Genomic DNA, 6,482 nt, shown 5'->3' with positions numbered 1-6,482 from the left:
ACTGAATATAATGTGTGTGAATGTGGTCAAGACTTAGAACAATGACTGTCTGTTCCTTGGTAGAAATGAATGAACGATATCTTCAGACTGGCTAGAATGCTTATCTACACGAGAAGATCTTGGCTCGTAAATTATATTAAATTGGTAGGGAGACGGATGTGGGAAGGCTTGAGATACAGCCTTTGTACTGGAACGGAGATGGCACGGATTGGTGCTGAAACTAATGACATCATTTTCAGTTTATAACCTGTGGTAAACAGTATCGTATTTAGTACTCTCGTGAATAAACTCTGCTGATTGACTTTAAGACTGGCTCTGTCTATTATTATAGAATATTACAAATCCTTATGAATTGACAGAGTGCTTAATTTTAATTGGGTATTAAAACATAGAGCAATATAATTCCTTTAACAACCTGTCACCATCATTACGCACATCAGCCCTCATTGGACTCACCTGGACTCCGTCATGCTTTGATTGCCTTCGCTATATCTGTCTGCTCCTCTGCTTCATCCCCGTATCAGCATTAGTGTCGTTTTTCATGACCAGATGCTGGCAAGTCTTGTTTCATGTTTGCTTATTAATTAAATGTTCACTCCCTGTACTTGCTTCTCATTTCCAAGCATCTGTCCTTACAAAAAAACAAGCCATGAGGTCGAAGGAATTGTCCGTATAGTTCTTATACAGGATTGTGTCGAGGCACAGATCTGGGGAAGGGTACCAAAAAATGTCTGCAGCATTGAAGGTCCCCAAGAACACAGTGGCCTCACTCATTCTTAAATGGAAGAAGTTTAGAACAACCAAGACGCTTCCTAGAGCTGGCTGCTCGGCCAAACTGAGCAATCGGAGGAGAAGGACCAATGGGAATGACAAAGAACCCTAAGGTCACTCTGACAGAGCTCCAGACTTCCTCTGTTGAGACGGGAGAACCTTCCAGAAGGACAATCATCTCTGCAGCACTCCACCAATCAGGTCTTTATGGTAGGGGCCAGACGGAAGCCACTCCTCAGTAAAAGGCACATGACAGCCCACTTGGAGTTTGCCAAAAGGCACCTAAATATCTCTCAGAAAATGAGAAACAATCTTTTCTAGTCTGAGGAAATGAGATTGAACTGTCAAGCATCACGTCTGGAGGAAACCTGCCACCATCCCTACAATCAGGAATCAAGGTAAGACCCAAGTGCAGTCTGTGTGAAGTAACAGTGTTTATTGTAACCACAGGGGCAGGCAAATGACAAGTCAAGGCAGGTAGGGGTCGATAATCCAGAGTAGGAGCAAAGGTACAGGACAGCAGGCAGGCTCAGGGTCAGGGACGGGCAGAGTGGTCAGGCAGGCGGGTACAGGGTCAGGACAAGCAAGGGTCAAAAACCAGGAGGATGAGAAAAAGACAGGCTGGGAAAAGACAGGAGCTGACAGGATGGACGATGGTAAGCTTGACATACAAGACAAACAGACAATCAGAAAACACAGGTATACGTACACAAGGGATAATGAGGAAGATGGCTGACACCTGGAGGGGATGGAGACAAGCACAAAGACAGGTGAAACAGATCAGGGCGTGACAGTACCCTCCGCTCTAGGGATGCCACCTGGCGTCCTACCTATGCGTATACCTGGTTGAGCGCGTTGCCGGAGCTGGAAGTCAGAGATGAGAGTCCAGGATGTCCATAGCAGAGACCCAGCACCTCTCATCTGGGCCATAACCCTCCCAGTCAACCAGGTACTGGATTCCCCTGCCTCGAAGTCGAGCCTTCAGGAGAAGTCTCACTATGTACACCGGTCGGCCATCAGTGAGAGGGGTGGGCATGGAAACAGGAGAAAAAAGACAGTCAGGCATGGTTTTAACTCTAGACACAGAAAAGGTAGGAAAAATATGGAGGGTACGGGGCAACAGAGGACAAAAAGCAGAGGGGCTAATGATCTTAGAGTGGGGTGAATGGTCTCAGCTTCCAGGGGTGTAGCCACAGCACTATAGCGGCGTGCCAGCACCTTAGGCTTGACCTTCTTGGATACCGGTCGGTGCTGCGGAAGCGAAGTGACCAGAACCTTACTGAATACTCCCGGAGGTCCTGGTACTCTGCGGGGCTGGTGGAGAGGTCCAGGGAAATTTCCAAGCTCCTAGGAAGACGTACCGGGGCAGGCAGAGCAGACTTCAGGCAATGAGTGGGGAAGGACAGGCTCCAACCCACGATGGCACCAGTAGACCAGTTGATGAGGGGATTGTGTCGCTGGAATCAGGAGAATCCCAATACCACGGGAATCTGAGGAGACTTGATGAGCAGGAATTGAATATTCTCGCTGTGATTCCCTGACCCCCGTAGGTTGATGGGAGTGGTAATACGAGTGACCCGGCCTATAGGGCGCCCGTCCAGCTCTCTAACCTCCATCGGAGTGGAGAGGGGCTGAGAGGGGATGTTCAGCTCGGAATCCAGGGTAGCGTCCAAAAATCTCTCACTGGCCCCAGAGTCAATGAGGACCCAAAGAGATTTAGACTGGCTACCCCACAGCAGAATGGTAGGAACAGGGGTGCGAACAAGGAAAGCAGGAAAGTTCTCCATATGGCCCACTAGAGTACTTGCTCCTATCAGTGAGCCTGATCTCTTTAAAGGACAAGAGGACACAAAATGACCAAGAGTCCCTCAATACAGACAATTCTTTGTGTTTATCCTGTATTTCTGTTCCTCTGGCGATAGCCCAGCTCTACCTAGTTGCATAAGCTTGGGAAGCGGCAACTCAGCCGATTCCGGCAACTCTCGTGGCAAGTCGGGAGGCCTCAGGTTCTCTCTGCAACGAGATCGTCGGGGATGACTCGGAGGCAAGGTGGAATCCCTGGACGTATGAGTGCAGTCAAATTTCCTCTCTGTCCGTCGTTCCCGTAGTCACCCATCTATACGGATGGTCAACGCGATGAGGGAATCAAGATCCGAAGGTAACTCCCGAGCAGCAAGCTTGTCCTTGACCACCTCCTAGATGCCGTGCAGGAACATATCGAACAGTGCTTCTTGGTTCCAAGCACTCTCCACTGCCAACATGCGGAAATCAACCTGGAAATCAAGCTGGATTAGGTCCCGGGCAGCTTCCTCCCGGAAACATCAAGGGGTCTGAATGCACTGTATTTACGGTATCATATACTGTTTACACCTGTTAACACCCATAGTGCATTGAAATCTATGGCATTTTAAGGCGTTTTACATTGTAGCGAGAAGGAAATATAATACTTTCACTGTCTTGAGTAGTCTCAAGTGGGTTTCACCGAGAGATAGGAAGGTTCTGCCAATTTAGGATGGGAGACATAACAGCATAAAGTGGAATTTCTGTTGAAAACAATCATGGAAAAGCAATACATTTTGGAACCTTTAAAAACTCAAAAGAACACTTGAGCATCAACTCGCAACTCAAGTCCACGCACGCAGAAGCTTTGACAATTGGTCCATGTGTTGTGTTGGTAATGTAGACGCTTCTCGGTTGTTATTTTTGTTCTTGTTGAGATTTCTATGATCTAAAATTGATGCCAGGGCTCCAGTGGGCTCTATCGTGGATGCAGAGTGACTTTGAAGTTTTTATTGTTTTGTCAAGATACCCTCAGGCATATGTTTTCATGGGACTATGACATAGCTACTCCTTTTTGGCGATGCCAACAACTCATCGCTGCTATACTAGCAGGAGGTGAAGGAGGGTGCATTTTATCCTCACTAGAGCAAGTGCATCACAAAAGAAAGTTTGGAGAACGATTTACGATGACGACAACGTGTGTGTGTTTACGTGCTTAGCCTATCACTTGTTTGTGGTATATCATTCATTTATAAACTGGGTGGTTTGAGCCCTGAATGCTGTTTGGCTGACAGCCATCGAATATCATTAATTTTAAATCCTTCTTTGACAATCCAAAAAGAACAACGCAAATGACAAATACAAGGTATTTCCTATTTTTATTTGAACTGCAGAACTTATTAATTTAGCTAATTTCATTGTTTGCACATTTAGCCTGTTTATATCCACGGCCCCTGTGGACAACAACACTCACATTTAGCCTGTTTATATCCACGGCCCCTGTGGACAACAACACTCACATTTAGCCTGTTTATATCCACGGCCCCTGTGGACAACAACACTCAGATTTAGCCTGTTTATATCCACGGCCCCTGTGGACAACAACACTCAGATTTAGCCTGTTTATATCCACGGCCCCTGTGGACAACAACACTCACATTTAGCCTGTTTATATCCACTGCCCCTGTGGACAACAACACTCAGATTTAGCCTGTTTATATCCACGGCCCCTGTGGACAACAACACTCACATTTAGCCTGTTTATATCCACGGCCCCTGTGGACAACAACACTCACATTTAGCCTGTTTATATCCACAGCCCCTGTGGACAACAACACTCAGATTTAGCCTGTTTATATCCACAGCCCCTGTGGACAACAACACTCACATTTAGCCTGTTTATATCCACGGCCCCTGTGGACAACAACACTCACATTTAGCCTGTTTATATCCACGGCCCCTGTGGACAACAACACTCACATTTAGCCTGTTTATATCCACGGCCCCTGTGGACAACAACACTCAGATTTAGCCTGTTTATATCCACGGCCCCTGTGGACAACAACACTCAGATTTAGCCTGTTTATATCCACGGCCCCTGTGGACAACAACACTCAGATTGCCGTCTTCTCCAGATTGCATTATTTTCTCTCTCGTTTAGGAACTTAGGTACCTTGCAACAAACAACACATTTATGTACCTTGGGCTACAATTGGGGAAGAATTCTGTTGGAAAAGGAACAGGGTATTGTTCTAGTAATTACGTTTCTCAAGCATTGTGGCACAAGTTGATGTTTATTGGGATGAATCTCGTCCTGGAGGCAGAATTTAGCGAAATCCACTAGATGGGGTGCTGCAAAGTCAAAATTGTGTTCATATTGTAAAAATTCATAACAAAAAAAAGCTTTTAGGTCTAAATTCAAGGTCAGGGTCAGGCATAATCGTAAAATCTCATTCACGTGCGCCACATAATGTAAATGTCAAAGAGACAGAAACACTTAAAGGAATCCTAAGTGTTACTCAATATTAAGAATGACTCCAATGAGTCGGGATTTGGTGTATATAGTCAAATGGAACTATAAACCAAAGAGCTCCCTCAGGATTGGCCACCACAACAGAAGGCATTGTCAATTTGATCATGAAAGTAAATGATGGTAGCTACTTTTCAAATCTTCAACAGGAATTTCAATTTATCTCAGAACTGGCTGAATTAAGTGGAATTAAACACTACAAACCTGTATGATCTGTGAGTAATTAAAATAGATGCTCCTAATTTAGCCAGGTATCATGCAGGTAGTGGTGGTTTGGTGACAGTGCAGGGGAGAATATGTCTGTTCTGCCTGGCTGGCTCCTCTGTCAGCCTCCCTTCCTCTGGGTCCAGATACCTTTCCACCTCCTCATGCATCTCTCTATCTTTCTCTCTGTCTCTCTTCTCTTTGTTATCACTCTCTCTACCTCTCTCTTTCTCTCTTTCTTCTCTTTCCCATCACTCTCTCTACCTCTCTCTACTTCCCCTTTCTCTCTCTCTTCTCTTTCCCATCACTCTCTCTACCTCTCTCTACCTCTCTCTCTCTCTTTATTCTCTTTGTTATCACTCTCTCTACCTCTCTCTTTCTCTCTTTCTTCTCTTTCCCATCACTCTCTCTACCTCTCTCTACCTCCTCTTTCTCTCTTTCTTATCACTCTCTCTACCTCTCTCTTTCTCTCTCTCTCTCTTTCTTATCACTCTCTCTACCCCTCTCTTTCTCTCTCTCTCTCTCTCTTTCTTATCACTCTCTCTACCTCTCTCTCTTTCCCATCACTCTCTCTACCTCTCTCTTTCTCTCTCTCTCTCTCTCTTTCTTATCACTCTCTCTACCTCCTCTTTCTCTCTCTCTTCTCTTTGTTATCACTCTCTCTACCTTTCTCTTCCTCTTTCTCTCTTTCTTCTCTTTCCCATCACTCTCTCTACCTCTCTCTACCTCTCTCTCTCTTTCTTATCACTCTCTCTACCTCTCTCTTTCTCTCTCTCTCTTTCTTATCACTTTCTCTACCCCTCTCTCTCTCTCTCTCTCTCTCTCTCTCTCTCTCTCTCTCTCTCTCTCTCTCTCTCTCTCTCTCTCTCTCTCTCTCTCTCTCTCTCTCTCTCTCTCTTCTTTCTTATCACTCTCTCTACGTCTCTCTCTTTCCCATCATTCTCTCTACCCCTCTCTTTCTCTCTCTCTCTTTCTTATCATTCTCTCTACCTCTCTTTCCCATCACTCTCTCTACCCCTCTCTTTTTCTCTCTTTCTCTCTCTCTTTCTCTCTGTCTCTCTCTCTTTCTTTCTCTCTCTTTCTTATCACTCTCTCTACCTCTCTCTTTCTCTCTCTTTCTTATCACTCTCTCTACCTCTCTCTTTCTCTCTCTCTCTCTCTCACTCTCTCTCTCTCTCTTTCTTATCACTCTCTCTAC

The sequence above is a fragment of the Oncorhynchus gorbuscha genome, linkage group LG11 (assembly GCF_021184085.1).
Source record: "Oncorhynchus gorbuscha isolate QuinsamMale2020 ecotype Even-year linkage group LG11, OgorEven_v1.0, whole genome shotgun sequence".
Taxonomy (NCBI): Eukaryota; Metazoa; Chordata; class Actinopteri; order Salmoniformes; family Salmonidae; genus Oncorhynchus; species Oncorhynchus gorbuscha.
The sequence above is the reverse complement of the archived record's forward strand: the minus strand, read 5'-3'. Positions refer to the sequence as shown.